General features: G+C 43.4%; 1 pseudogene; it reads right to left on the reverse strand.

Moving 5' to 3' along the window:
* Positions 1-11804: 11804 nt before the first annotated feature.
* Positions 11805-12156, reverse strand: LOC116479727 (protein yippee-like 5; annotated as a pseudogene).
* Positions 12157-15854: the final 3698 nt, after the last annotated feature.

The raw sequence follows: 15854 nt of genomic DNA on the forward strand, positions 1-15854 counted from the left end.
CAAAGCAGCCCCCTTCTCCTTTCTTCCTCACACACACCCTGCACCCCACTCAGCTCTATCCAACCAATGCACGGTCCTGGAAGGCCCTCCATACCCACTTCTCTCACCTCTGCTCACTGCCCCCTTTTGCCATAGATATATTCCCAGTGTATTTTTCTCTCTTTTGGTCATTAATTCTTCTGAACGTGAACTTCACATACCTATGTATGTATGTATGTATGTGTATGTATATATATATACATATATATATATGCAGTTAATCCTCATTATTCATGGATTTGGCGTTTACGAGTTTGCCTACTTGCCAAAATTTATTTGTTATCCCAAAATCAATATTTACAGAGCTTTTGTGGTTACTCTTGGACACGCTCAGAGCTGTGAAAAATTTGAGTCTCCAGAGGCACACAGTCTCAACTGAGGTTAAACAAAGTGACCCTCTGCCTTCCTGCTTCTGCGCTTATACTGTAAACAAGTGTCCTTTTTGCAGTCTAGTGTCACCTTGTTTACACATTTTTGTTCTTTTCGTTGGTGATTTTGCAGTTTAAAACGTTCCCCAAGTGGGTGCTGAAGTGCTGTCTAGGGTTAAGTGCAAGAAGGCTGCGATGTGCTTTAGGGAGGAAGTGTGTGTGTTAGATAAGCTGCATCAAGCATGAGTTACAGTGCTGTTGGCTGTGATTTCAATGTTAATGAATCAACTATATATTACAAAAGTGTCTTTAAACAGAAAAACATATACAATGAGATTTTGTATTGATTGACGAAAATGTGAACAGAGGCTCTGAGGAACCTACTATATTTCCCCTGGGAGCAAAGGTTCAGGATTCAATAATGCAATGTTTATGGTAACTTTCTAGGATATAGTTACTGCAAATCATGAGAATCGACTGTATATATTTCTTGTCCTTCTGGTTAGTTTGTATTTATTTCTTTATACCTCTCTCACTCTGTTCCCAAAGAAGTAGAGCGGGCAGTTTCTTCCAGGTATACCTTACAATTCTGTTGTCTCTATTGCAGCCCCCAGCTCAGTACAAACAACATAGTAGGTCTTCAAAAGATTCAAAAGGAATAAAAATCAGAAGTGGAGAAAGGAAGGAACAAAAGAAGGAAAGATGGCAGAACAAAAAGACGCACCATGGAAGCTGAGGGTGCTGCTTATCTAAGCGGGCATGGCTTCCCAGAACTTCTCATCTCTCACTCCTTAAATGCTTCCTCTTTATTTCATTGAATCATTGAACTAGAATAATATAATATCAGAAATCAAGTTATATTTTATGATAGATTTGGCTTTTTCTGCTGCTCTTTGCAAAATCTAACAGAACAAACCTTCCAGGTTCTTTGATTTTTTTTTTTCAACCTTTTCTTCTCCCTCTCCTCATCCTCTACTCCCTGGTCTTCACTTGGAGAGGGACAATTCTAGAACTCCTGAACTCCAAGCCAAAAGGAAGTGGGCACTCATGGCAAGCATAAACACACCTATGGCAAATTATCAGACACCTTTTGTGGGTACTAAAATGAAACCACCAAAGATCAGTGTGGGAGACTGAATAATTAAAGGGTATCAAGGTGGACCAGTCCCAAACGCTGTAGGAGCTCAATGGAGACATCAGTGGGCATCTTCCTGGAAGCAGTGAGGCTTGCATGGAAATAAAAAACGGGGTTCTAATTTTTGTTATTGTTCACCAATGTCAGCAAAAAGGTGGGCACATCCTCAATAAATGTTTGCAAATTCTTTACATGTGCTAATTAATCATATGTCAAGATGCAAAATACATTGAGGGCAAGGTTTACTCTTAACAATGGTCAATGTAAATCCTTACTTTAAATAAGCATCTTATGATTTGCATGGGGGGCACCTTTTGTCAGATCTTATTTGTCATCATTATTTTGTTTTGTTTGTTAATGCACTCATCTTACCTTGGGGTAGGAGAATGATTAAGTCTGCTAATCTTTCTTGTTGCTCACGTTATTTTGCTATGGCAGCTCAAGCTAAGACAGAAATTGGTATCAGGATGGGTGCTGCTGTAACAAATGTATAAAAATAGCAAAGACATGGAATCAACCTAGGTGCCCATCAAATGATGGATTGGAAAAGAAAATGTGGTACATATACACAATGGAATACTATACAGCCATAAAAAAGCTTTGTAGCAACATGGATGCAGCTGCAGGCCATTATCTTAAGTGAATTAACGCAGAACAAAATTAAATACTGCATGTTTTCGCTTGTAAGTGGGAGCGAGATAAACATGGGGTACACACGGCCATAAAGATAGAAACAATAGACAATGGGGACTCCAAAAGGGGAAAGGGAAGGAGGGAGGAAAGAGAGTTGAAAAACTACCTATTGGGTACTATGTTCATGTTCACCATTTGAACTGGGTGACAGTTCAGCAGAAGCCCAAACCTCAGCATTATGCAATATATTCATGTAACAAATCTGTACATGTACCTCCTGAATCTCAAATTAATAATAATAATAAAGGCCAAAGTATTTCAGAGGGAGGAAGAATTTGCATGGTGAAATTTGCATAGTGAAATCGGCATCCATATGGTGCATAAGGAATATCTTTGGATCTTCTGAATTACATTATATACACTTTTTTAATTAAAATAAATTCTAAAAATGTGGAATCAGTGATGATGCAGGGTGATGGGTGAAGGCTAAAAGAGTTTTGAGATACATGCTAGAAAAAGCCAAGGTTGCTGTGAAAAAATTGCTGAAGATGATTCTGGTGAGTACTCAAAAAGAACTTCTGTCTTCCTTCTTTGAGGATGCAGAAATAATCGTGAACAGAATGCTATCAGAAATATAGGTGGCAAAGGCTATTCTGTGAGGCCTCAGATGGAAATGAGGAACATGTTATTGGACAATGGAGAAAATCCTTTTTATAAAGCGGCAAAGAACTTACTGAATTGTGTTCATGTTCTAGTGTTTTGTGGACAGTAGAACTTTCAAACGATGAAATTGGATAGTTGGCTGAGGCCATTTCTAAGCAGAATGCTGAAAGAGCAGCTTGGTTCCTCTTGACTACTGATAGTAAAATTTAAGAAGAGAGAAATGAATTGAAGAAGAAATTGTTAATCAAAAAAGAACCAGCACTTAAAGATTTGGAAAATTCTTAGCCTGTCCTTATTGCAAAAAAAAATGAGAAACCACGCTCAGAAGAGTTAGGCCAGGCATGGTGGCTCATGCCTATAATCCCAGCACTTTGGGATGCCAAGGCAGGCATATCACTTGAGCTCCAGAGTTCAAGACCAGCCTGGGCAACATGGTGAGACCCCATCTCTATTTTAAAAAATAAAAAAGAAAAGAAAAGAAGAGATTATTAAGAGTGTGGCTGGTCACCCATTTGATAAGGAGAGTAGTGTGAGTATAAACCATGGACCTAATCAGCCATCTCAACAGAAGCCAGAAATAGAGTTGGGATTATTCCAGGAGAAATAATGCTTTAGTCCCCTGCCAGTTGGGACTAAAAGGAAAAGAGAAAACAAGATGGAATGAAGTAAGGCTGTGAATATGCAACATCCTTCAGGAAAAGAGAAAACAAGATGGAAAGAAGTAAGCCTGTGAATATTCAATATCCTTCAGGAAAAGAGAGGAAGGATCCCAAAGGCAATTCAGACATCATCAGGGCTGCTACTCCCACCACAGGCCCAGAGTGCACAGGCGCCTGGGAACAAGGCTGCCTCCATCTTGGTTTCAAAGAATGGGACTGCTACTCAGCACTCATGTGGGTGTGGCCCTCACAGAGAGCCATGTGGCGAGTGCTACACTGAGCTGAAGAAGCAGGGACACCCCACTGAAAGATGAGGGTGATACCTTCCAGTGGTTCTGGAAGGGAGGACCACCACCCCAGTGGGCCTACAGGGCAGAGCACTCTTTGAGCCAAAGAGAATTGTATTTCAGTTTTAAGGCCTAATGAATTTTGCCTTCTAGATTTTGGATTTCTTGGTACTTGTCACCCCTTTCTACCTTTCAATTTCTCCCTTTTGGAATAGGAATATCTATCCTGAGCCTGTTCCATCATTGTATTTTGGAAGCACATAACTTGTCTGGTTTCACAGATTCACAGTTGGAAAGGAATTTTGCCTTAGGGTGAATTTTGAGTCCCACTCATTGGATTTACATGATATTTAGATGAGACTTTAAACTTTAGAGTTGATGCTGGAATGAGTTGACTTTTGAGACTGTTAAGATGGAATGAATGTATTTTAAATGCAAGGAGGATGTGAATTTTGAGAGGGACAAAGGGCAGAATATTATGAACTAAATGTTTAAGTCTCCCCCAAATTCATATATTGAAGCTCTAACCCCCAATGTGAGGGTATTACAAGGTGAGGTCTTTGGGAGGTAATTAGGTTTGGATGAGGTCATGAGGATAGATCCCTTGTGATGGAATCAGTGCCCTTATAAGAAGAAGAGAGACTAGAGCTTCCTCTCTCTGCCATGTGAAGATACAGCAAGAAGGTGGCCATCTGCAAGCCAGGAAAAGGGGCCATGCCAAACACTGAATCTGCTCGCAGTCTGAACTTGAACTTGTCAGCCTCCAGAACTGTCAGAAATGAATATCTGTTGTTTAAGCCACCCAGTCTATAATATTTTGTTTTGGCAGCCTTAGCTGACTCAGGCACTCACTTATGCTTACATTCTAACTTCTAAATTAATGCTGCAATGTATGAAACATGACCATAGAACTTGTAATTATCTGAGGATCCAGAAAAATCATGAGCCTGCGCAAGGTTTATCCAGGGGCAGAGGAAATACCAGTTCACTGAGAAAAATTAAAGGGACAGCAGAAGAATAAAATATAGTTGTTTATAATTCTATGTTACAAATTATGCTTGTGAAGCCAGTTACATAAATAATCTTAAAGATTTAATAGTTTCTGCCTGCATCCAAATAATTGCCATATGCCTATGTCCATACTACTTTGGAAACCTCTAATGAATGAATGTGTAAAGTTTGGATGGGTATTTGAGAGGGAAAATACTTCTTATGAGGTTGACAGTTATAAGCAAAGTTAGGAACAAAAAGCAAATTCAGAAAAATCTCATCTTTTGTTATGGTCTAAATGTTTGTGTCACCCCCAAAATTTATATGTTGAAATCCTAATCCCCAAGGTGATGGTATTGGCAGATGGGGCCTTTGGTGAATGGAGTTCGTGCTCTTACAAAAGGGAGTTCAGAGAGCTTGTATGCCCTTCCACCATGTGAAGACACAGGAAGAAGGCACCATCTATAAACCAGAAAATGGGCCCTCACCAGACATCACATCTGCTGGCATCTTTATCGTGGACTTCTCAGCCTCCAAAATTATGAGAAATAAATTTCTGTTGTGCATAAGCTACCACATCTATGGTATTTTGTTATAGCAGCCTGAATGGACTAAGACACACTTATTGAACCCCCAGGTGTTTTTCCAAAGAATGAATGCCTCACATTTTACACAAGATATCTGTGTGCACTGGGGCCGTCTAGTCTACCCTGGCCTGGTGATCAGGGCAGGGAATCATTGAAGTTTCCCATTCTCTAAAAGTGGAGGAAATGGCAGCCATGGGGAAGCTGCCTTTTGCTAATACAATTGAGCCTTGAAAATAATATACAACTATTTTTGTCATATTCCAATGGTCACACAGAGCAACCCCAATACAATAGGAGGGCACACCACAAAGCCATGAGTACCAGGAGGGGTGATCACTGGGAGACCCCTTGGAAGCTGGCTGCCACTATGAGGCATTATCTCTGTTTTACAGAGGAGAAACAGAAGCTCCAATAAATAATTGCTCAAGTCAACTCAACTTGGAACAGGCAGGTCTGGGGTTCAAACCCAGACAATGAGACCCCAGAACACTTCCTTTTAGAGCACTGCCCTATACACTGGCCTCACCACAGGCCTGTTTTTCTAACTTCCTCTCTTCCCCTCACCACGCAAAACATTGCAAATGAGATTTTTCCTTTTTCTTAGACCATTTCAAAAGTCATTGTTACTTAAGGGTGGAGGTTGGAAGATTTCCAAAGAATAAAATATACAGAGAATATCTAATCAAAGTTCCTAACACATACACAATGCAGAAAATGTAACTCACAGACAAAGGATAACAAGACCATTGACCCAATTTCAGAGCTTGACGTTTACAAAATGAACACAAGGCAGCGTGGGTTGTATGTGCGTTCTGTTCAGTTTCTCTCCTTTGGGGTTGTTTGGGTCAGTCTGTTGTCTCATGAGACTGGGTGGGCTAAATTGAGCAACATTTTGCTATAATAAGTCTGCAATATTAGACCTTAGGCAACAAAAGCCGGAAGGAGAAACTACATTTCCTATAAAATGTGGAACTGTGGGATAACAGTGTAAACACTATGACTACAAAGAGGGAAATTTATATATGAGAAGGAACTGGATTGTATGTTACCTATATAAATGATCACAAGAAAGTCGTGTTGTTCTTTTGTTGTGATCTTTTAAACCAAATTTATAGTGCATTGAACCAAATAATTGTAGGCCATTATTTTAAACTAGGTTGTAGCACAGCATGAATTAATAATCACACCAATTTTATTTTACTTCATTGGATTTATTTAGCAATTGTTTTTAGCACTTCCTATATCCCAGGCCCTCTTCTACGCACGTTAAGTGTATTAACACATTTCAATTAATCCTGGCAACAGCCTGAGAGGTAGGTACTATTCCTATTCCCATTTTACAGATGGTGAACTGACGCATGGTGCAATTAAGTAAGCAGCCAAGATTCAACTGGGATTCAAACCAAGCAATGTGGCTCCACAACCTACCTTTTTAATCTGGCTCTCTGCCTTGTGCAAAAAGATGGTGAGTTAGTCTGTTCTCACACTGCTATAAAGAAATACCTGTCGAGCGCGGTGGCTCACGCCTGTAATCCCAACACTTTGGGACGCTGAGGCGGGTGGATCATGAGGTCAGGAATTCAAGGCCAGCCTGGCCAAGATGGTAAAACCCATCTCTACTAAAAATACAAAAATTAGCCAGGCATAGTGGCGGGCATCTGTAATCCTAGCTACTCGGGAGGCTGAGGCAGAGAATTGCTTGAACCCGGGAGGCAGAGGTGGCAGTGAGCCAAGACTGTGCCACTGCACTCCAGCCTGGGTGACAGAGCGAGACTCCATCTCAAAAAAAAAAAAAAAGAAGCTGGGCACGGTGACTCACGCCTGTAATCCCAGCACTTTGAGAGGCCGAGGCGGGCGGATCATGAGGTCAGGAGTTCAAGACCAGCCTGGCTTATGGTGAAACTCCATCTCTACTAAAAATACAAAAATTAGTCGGGTGTGGTGGCAGGCGCCTGTAATCCCAACTACTCGGGAGGCTGAGGCAGAAGAATCACTTGAACCCAGGAGGCGGAGGTTGCAGTGAGCCGAGATTGCACCACTGTACCCCAGTCTGGGTGACAGAGCAAGACTCCATCTCAAAAAAAAAAAAAGAAAAGAAAAGAAAGAAAGAAAAGAAAAAAGAAATACCTGAGAGTGGGTAATTTACAAAGAAAGGAGATTGGCCAGCCGCGGTGGCTCATGCCTGTAATCCCAGCACTTTGGGAGGCCGAGGCGGGTGGATCACGAGGTCAGGAAATGAGACCATTCTGGCTAACATGGTGAAACCCTGTCTCTACTAAAAAAGAATACAAAAAATTAGCCGGGCGTGGTGGCGGGTGCCTGTAGTCCCAGCTACTCTGGAGGCTGAGGCCGGAGAATGGCGTGAACCCGGGAGGCAGAGCTTGCAGTGAGCCGAGATTGCGCCACTGCAGTCCGGCCTGGGCGAAAGAGCAGGACTCCGTCTCAAAAAAAAAAAGAAAAGAAAGGAGGTTTAATTGGCTCATGGTTCTGCAGGCTTCCCAGGAATCATGGTGGCTTCTGCTTCTGGGGAGGCCTCAGGAAGCTTCCAATCACGGTGGAAGGCAAAGGGGGTGCGAGGTGTCTCACATAGTGAGAGCAAGAGCAAGAGAGAGCTAGAGAGGAGGTGATGTACACTTTTAAAAAACCTAATCTCACAAGCACTCACTCACTATCACTGGAACAGCACCAAGGGGATGATGCTAAACCATTCATGAGAAATCCGCCCCCATGATCTAATCACCTCCCCCCCAGGCCCCACCTCTGACACCGGGGACTACAATTCCACATGGATTTGATGGGGACACACACCCAAGCCATGTCCGATGGACACACAGTTTATTTTCTTTTGTGACTCTGCATAGGCCATTCTTGCCACTGGGACCCCTTCCCTCCCAATCCTCATGGCCTTCCCTGCCTGTCAGCAAACTCCTGCTCCTTTTTCAAGCATCAGCTCGGATTTACCCTCTGCTATGTTGTCTTCTGTGACTCACATACAGATTTAGGCACCTGTTTATTGTGTTCTCAATATGTCTTACCCATACTATAGAAATATTTGTTGTTTTTAATCTACCTAGTGTTAAATTAAATAAGTATGAGGCCATTGGCCAGAGGCTCTCTCTATATTTTGAGTTTCTGTGGAACAAACAGCAACCTAATAGCATGTAAACAAACTGAAACCTAATTTAGGAGTATATTTTTGTAACATATAGCCTGGTTTCAGCCAATCACAGAGAAGCTTCAGCCAATGATAAGCACCCAATTGATGAGGCCACGCCGAATAAGGCAGATGCCTAGCAGTAGCCAATCAAGTGGTTTCTCTACATGGCTTTTGTGTTCAGCCTAGAAAAGCTCATTGCTCACACTGCCAAGTGGAGTTTTCTGAACCTCTTCTGGTTCTGAGTGCTGCCTGATTCATGAATCATTCTTTGCCCAAATAAACTCTGTTAAATTTAATTTGTCTAAACAGTTTCTTTTAACACTAGCTTCTATTCTGCCTTCTCTGACAAGAGTTCAGCAACCCATCCCACCCCCACCCCGTACTTTGGGTGTAGCCCATGTGATTGAAGTCTAATCAATCAGAGCACTAAGGAGCTACAGTTCAGAGGTGATCATGTGACCCAGGTCCATCTAACTAGAGTGAATCCTGGGACTGAGCATGAGCGGCTGGCAAGAAACACAAGTTTTTATTGCAAGCCTGGAGCCGCCAGCAGACTTCACATACTGCCTGAGCATGAAGCAAAAATAAAGAGAGTGAAAGGAATGAGAGAGAGTGGGAAAGAGTCTGCTGGGGACATTATTTGATCCTCTGATTCATGCCTCACTTAAATTCAAGACATATTCTTGGATTTTGTTCTTTAACAAATTCCCGTTTTGGGCTTAAACCTGCTCGAGTTATCTATCATTTGCGACCAAAGGAACATTAACCAATACATACATTTCACTATGTATCTGTGTCTATATATCTATATGTATTTCATTTTACCAAGGTGTCTCCCTACTAACCATAATTCTTTGAGGGCAGTAGATGCTCAATATTTGTCAAATGAATTCAGCTGAAGGGTGTTTTGAAGGAGACTGACCTTAGAGGAGGGATATTTTAGGGAGGCTAATGGACTTAGTGCAAGATGTGATCAAGGAACTCAACCAAGTTGAAGAGTAGGATTGAAAGGGAAGGGAGAAATACCGAAGAAAGATTTAACAAGGCAGTGATACAGAGTGGGGTGGAGCAATAGTTAGATTAAAGCCTGAGTGCTACCCTGTTCTGCATATTTGTGTCTTTTGGTTTCAGAGCAGCCAGCCTAAATTAAAAGTTTATTGTACTGGCTGATTATTGCCTGTCTAAATCACCCATCTCTGCTAGTTTATCACAAGTGAAAAAATTAATGATAGAGAATCAGAGACTCACATATAAGCAAATAAGCATGATTATTACAAGAAAGATCTTTTATTAAACAATACCTTCAGGTCTTCATAAGAATAGGGGTGGAAGTTTGGAGACCCGCATAACTCAGTTTGCAGTAAAGGCTGTTCCTGGGCAACTTAATGGAGCATAAACTACCAGCAACGGTCCCAACTGAAATAGAGACTGGAAGGTGAAGTTGTCCTTCCTTTCTCTAACCACCAGGCAAGAGGACACTTGGAAGGTGTGACTAGCAGCACCCGACAACCAGCTGCAGGACTCAGTGGAAGGGAGGAATAAGGTCACTCTTAAAATCCTGTCACCTCACATAGAAAAGTAGCAAAGTCCTAATTAAGCTCAACATCACCACTCTCAGCTTATCCCTGAGACAGTTCAGGAGAAGAGGGACCATTTGCTTTGCTCTGGGATTGTTGCACTTCTGCTCTCTTGGTCAAAAAAAAAAAAAAATTAATTTAAACAGTTGCTACCATTTTGGATAGTGTAGCTTGATGGTTTCTTTCTCTCTCTCGTCCCTCTCCTGCTCTGCCTTCTATGTATTTACCACCCCTCTTGCAGAAATGCTCTTGTGGAATGTGGCTCTTTTTTTTTTTTTTTGAGATGGACTCACTCTTGTCGCTCAGGCTGGAGTGCAGTGGCACGATCTCGGCTCACTGCAACCTCCATCTCCCGGGTTCAAGTGATTCTCCTGTCTCAGCCCCTCAAATAGCTGGGATTACAGGTGCCCACCACCATGCCCAGATAATTTTTATATTTTTAGTAGAGACGGGGTCTCACCATGTTGGCCAGGCTGTTCTCGAACTCCTGACCACATGTGATCCACCCGCCTCAGCCCCTTAAAGTGCTGGGATTACAGATGTGAGCCACCGTGCTCAGCTGGCTATTTTTTTTTTTTTTTTTAAGAGATAGGGGTCTCACTCTGTTACTCAAGCTGGAGTGCAGTGGCTTGATCATAGCTCTCTGCAGCCTTGAACTCCTGGGCTCAAGCAACCCTCCCACCTCAGCCTCCAGAATAGCTGGGATTACATGTGTAAGCCACTGCACTTAGCTAATTCTTTAGTGTTTTGTAGAGATGAGGGTCTTGCTCTGTTTTGGTCTTGAACTCCTAGGGTCTCCCTATGTTGCCCAGGTTGGTCTCAAACCCCTGGGCTCAAGTGATCCTCCCACTTCAGCCTCCCAAAGTGCTGGGATTACAGGTATAAACCACTGTACTGGCCAACTTCCTGTGTTTTAAAAATCCTCCCAGTCAGGGCCAGTGCCCTAACCTAATGGATGCACAATGAGCCAGTTGAATGTGGCCTCTTTTAGTCAAAGGGAAAGATTCTTTCTTTCTTTTTTTTTTTTTTCCAAGTATTACTTTATTTATATTACTAGGCTTAAGTTACATGACAAAAGACAACTAAGCAGTTCTGCCCATTTCAGAAAAAGTTTCCAATCATCACCAATTATGTGGCAACAAATAACTAGGAATGGTGACAGCTTTGGGTCAAGACCAACAAGGAAGAATGGGCTCTGGTGCTACAGTTCATTTCCAGCAAGAATATGGCACACCAGCCAGCACAGCCATGCTAACTGGGCCTTCAGTGCCAAGCACAGATTCAGATCTATTCTCTGAAGTTAGCAAATCAAGTGAAATAAATGGAATTTTTTTTTAAGTTTAAAATGAAGCCCAAGTAAGTTTCAAACAATGCTCTTGTCATATTTTCCTTTCAAAATTCACATAAAACACACTTTTCATCCAATAGCCCAGATATTTTTTCTTACATAACCCACCATGTAGCTGCAGACAGACTCTTCTACCTCAAAATGTAAACATAGGGGAAAAAATTAATGGCATCTGTCTAATATTCTCTCTATACACTGCTGTTGGATGGAAAATACAAAAATTTTTTTTAAAGGTTCCATCTTAGATCCTCGCAACCTGCAGGTCATACATCTGACTCTGATGCTAAGGTGACAGTGAATGTCAGCTGCTGTTTGTTTTCAGTAAGGGGGACCTGGGAAAGATGAATTTATCTCTTTTTCTTCAAGAATTATCAGATGGTACATGCTCCTCAGAGCCCTCACTCTCTTGAACTAGAGCACTTTCCAGGATCACACAGCCTTCTTTATAACACGGCTATCTCCAGTGGCAAATTCATAAATCCATCCCGGTTTGCTATTGCAACTTTTGCAGCGCACATCTTGAACCCTGTGGCTGCCGGTGAGCATGACCAGATCTTGAAGTTCACTGCACAGCAGGTTAACTACCTTGTTAAAAGGCCAGGGCGCCTGTGAACTGAGTGGAGATGAGTTCTGAGCAGTTGGTCAGGATCATGTCAGTTTGCACAGGAACACAGACGGGTACCACCGATATGATCAAGGAAAATTCTGCCCATTTTTATAGCTGAAGTTCTAAAATCTCTGAGTGGCGATGAGATCCATGGCTGCCGGATCTCCTCAGCTGGGATGAAGGCCCCAGGATTCTTGACAGTTAATTAAAGCCAGAATTCATACTGAAGCAGGAAATTTTCCCTGACCCCTCACAGGAGGGGGAGTGTAGGTGAGTGGGTGCAGGAGCTGGGGCGAATGCTTTGGGGCGCTGGCAGGAGCAAAACTCCATGCGGCCCTGCAGCACGGTCTAGTGGGGTACCCATGACTCCTGAAGCCCCAGAAAGAGTGTTACAGTGCTCTTTTAGCGTTGCCATCTGTGGACAGCTGACGTGTTAACAACTCAGTGGAAAGTCAGTGTGACAGCCTTTTGCACTCGCACCCAAGTTCTCGTTCGGCATCTAGGAGGAATGAGGTCACACAACAAATCGGAGATGGTATATGTGGGGGATTTTATTGCCAGTGAAAGTGGCTCTCTGCAGAAAGGGGAGCTGAAAAGGGGAGAGAGCAGGAAGGTAATCTTCCCCTGAAGTCCAGCTGTCCCTGCTGGACTACTCTCGAAAGCTACAACGTCAGGCTCTCAGTTGTCCTTATAAGAAAATAGCCTTGCTGGTCGCGGTGGCTCACACCTGTAATCCCAGCACTTTGGGAGGCAGAGCAAGAGAGAGCTAAGGTGGAGGTGCTGCACACTTTTAAGTCAAGCTGCTTCTCCTCTCTGCCAGCTGAGTTCTGGGGCTATTACAGATACAGGATGGGGGGCAGGGCAGGCTGTGGGTGGTTTTGGAAAAGGCAGCATTCCAGCGGGAAAACAAGGATGTAAGTTTTCACTTTGGGCTGCGGTATTAGGCTTTTCACCTTGAGGGTGGGGCCGTCGCTGGGGACCCACCCTCTTCTGCCCAGAATTTTTCTGCATCCTGTCCCTGTCAATACAGAATAAAATGGTACACTGCTGTTTCACGTTATTCTTTTTCTTTTTTTTTAATACATATCCTTTAAGCTGGTTATTTACCTCTTTTTAAAAGGAAACTGTAAGGTCCTCCAGGGCAGGGAGTATGTCTGTAAAGCCTTCTAGAGCTGGGCTCTTTGCTTCCTGATCTCACTCTCTCACTGTCTGTAGGCTCTTGGGCAGGTTATTTAATTTCTTAGTGTCTCAATTTCCTCCTCTATAAAACAGAGATAATAGTATTTAGCCCAGAGGGTTGTGGTGAAGTGTGAATCATTTCTCCATGTAAAACACATAGGATAGGCTGGGCATGGTGGCTCACGCCTGTAATCCCAGCAGTTTGGGAGGCCTAGGTGGGCAGATCACCTGAGGTCAGGAGTTCAAGACCAGCCGGGGCAACGTGGAAAAACCCCATCTCTACTAAAAATACAAAAATTAGCCGTGCGTGATGGTGCACGCCTGTAATCCCAGCTACTCGGGAGACTGAGGCAGGAGAATCACTTGAACCCGGGAGCGGAGGTTGCCGTAAGCCAAGATTGCACCATTGCACTTAAGCCTGGGCAACAAGAGCGAAACTCTGTCTCAAAACAAAACACACATAGGACAGAGCTCAGCACAGAGTAGGTTTTAAGGATTATATCCTTTGCATAGCACAATACCTTGCACAGGGCAGGCATGCAACAGATGTCTCTTGAATGAAGGAATGAATGAATGAATGACTGGGTTAAGCATGTTGCCACCAGGTGGCAGAAGAGCCTCACTATCAAGGCAGAACCCAAACACGAGATTCATGAGAACTCCCTCCTGAAGTCCAGATACACACTGAAAAAAAAAAAGCACTGAACCTCATTTAGGCCTTGAAGTGAAGTTCCTCTTCTCTCTTGCCCTTCCTTTCTCTCTCATCTCTGCTCACTCTCTGCTGTAATGAACCATTTCTTTCTTTCCCACTTAATACATATTAGTCAATTTGGGCCGCCACAACAAAATACCACAGACTCGGTAGTTTAAACAACAGACATTTAATGCATCACAGTTCTGGAGGTTGGAAGTCCATGATCAAAGTGCCATACGGGCTGGTTTCTGGTAAGGCTTCTCTTCCCGGCTTGTAGCTGTCCACCTTCCCACTGTTATTCTCACAGGGCCTCTTCTCTGTGCCACACAGAGAGAGGAAGGAGAGGGAGTGGGAGAGGGAGAGATGTCAGATTCACACAATGAAGCCCTAACCGCCAGTTTGACTGTATTTGCAGATAGGGTTTTTTTGGTTTGTTTTTTGAGATGGAGTCTTGCTCTGTCGCCCAGGCTGGAGTGCAGTGGTGCGATCTCGGCTCACTGCCACCTCCGCCTCCTGGGTTCACGCCATTCTCCTGTCTCAGCCTCCAGAGTAGCTGGGATTACAGGCGCCCGCCACCACACTCAGCAAATTATTTTGTAATTTAGTAGAGATGGGGTTTCACCACGTTGGTCAGGCTGATCTCAAATTCCTAACCTCGTGATCCGCCTGCCTTGGCCTCCCAAAGTGCTGGGATTGCAGGTGTGAGCCACTGCACCGGCTTGCAGATAGGGTTTTTAGGGAGGGAGAGAGACAGGGAGATCTGGAGCATCTTCTTATAAGGACACCAGTCCTATGGGATTAGGCCCCACCCAAGTTACCTCATTTAATCTTAATTACCTCCCTAAAGACCCTGTCTCCAAGTACAGTCAAACCAGGGGTTAGGGCTTCATTGTGTGAATCTGGAGGGGACACCCTTCAGTTTATAACACACACCTTTCATTTTTTAATTCCTAATTCTCACACTTCCTACCAATGTGGTTTTTCATTCTTACTCTCTATTATTCCCACTCCTCTCCCGAACCCCATCCGCCATCCCTCAATCTTTATATGGCTTTTTTAGGGCTAGTTGTATTTATTGTAAACTGAAAACTCTAGGGGGCACTGTTCATGCCATAGTCAGCATAGGTTTGCATATGTATTGTGATAATGTTGAGGCTAATGGCAGCAACATGTCTTGAGGAAGGGGAGTCTTTTTCTCATTCACACAAAGGTGCTGGCCCCTTCGTTTTCCTCTGTTGTTTTCCTGTCTTCCTTCCCATCATCCACTTTCTTCAGCCTTTCTCTCTCTTTCTTTCCTCTTCAGGCTGAAACTGCTCCATGTCCGTAAAGAGCTGATTTAATTCATTGCACCACACATTCATCCAGTACTTTTGGTGGGCCAGGCCCTTTGTGGGTGCCAGATGGTTCACCCCGTTCTTGCACCTTTAAAGGAATGGGTCCATTTACACCCTAGAGGTCAATACCCAATGGAATGTGCCTCCAGCATCCTTGGATCATTCATGGTCTTCATTTACCTTGGAGCAGACATTAAGACTCAAGCATCGGCCAGGCGCGGTGGCTCACGTCTGTAATCCCAGCACTTTGGGAGGCTGAGGTGGGTGGATCACAAGGTCAGGAGTTCAAGACCAGCCTGGCCAACATGGTGAAACCCCGTCTCTACTAAAAATACAAAAATTAGCTGGGCATGGTGGCACGTGCCTGTAATCCCAGCTACTCGAGAGGCTGAGGCAGAAGAATTGCTTGAACCAGGACCTGGGAGGCGGAGGTAGCAGTGAGCTAGATCGCGCCATTGCACTCCAGCCTGGGCTACAGAATGAGACTCTGTCTCAAAAACAAAAACAAACAAACAAAAAAACAACAAAAAGACAAGACTCAAGCATGGAGGAGAAGAGAAAAGAATATAATCCAATAACATAAACTAATGTTTATTG

The sequence above is a fragment of the Hylobates moloch genome, unplaced genomic scaffold (assembly GCF_009828535.3).
Source record: "Hylobates moloch isolate HMO894 unplaced genomic scaffold, HMol_V3 SCAFFOLD_12, whole genome shotgun sequence".
NCBI lineage: Eukaryota > Metazoa > Chordata > Mammalia > Primates > Hylobatidae > Hylobates > Hylobates moloch.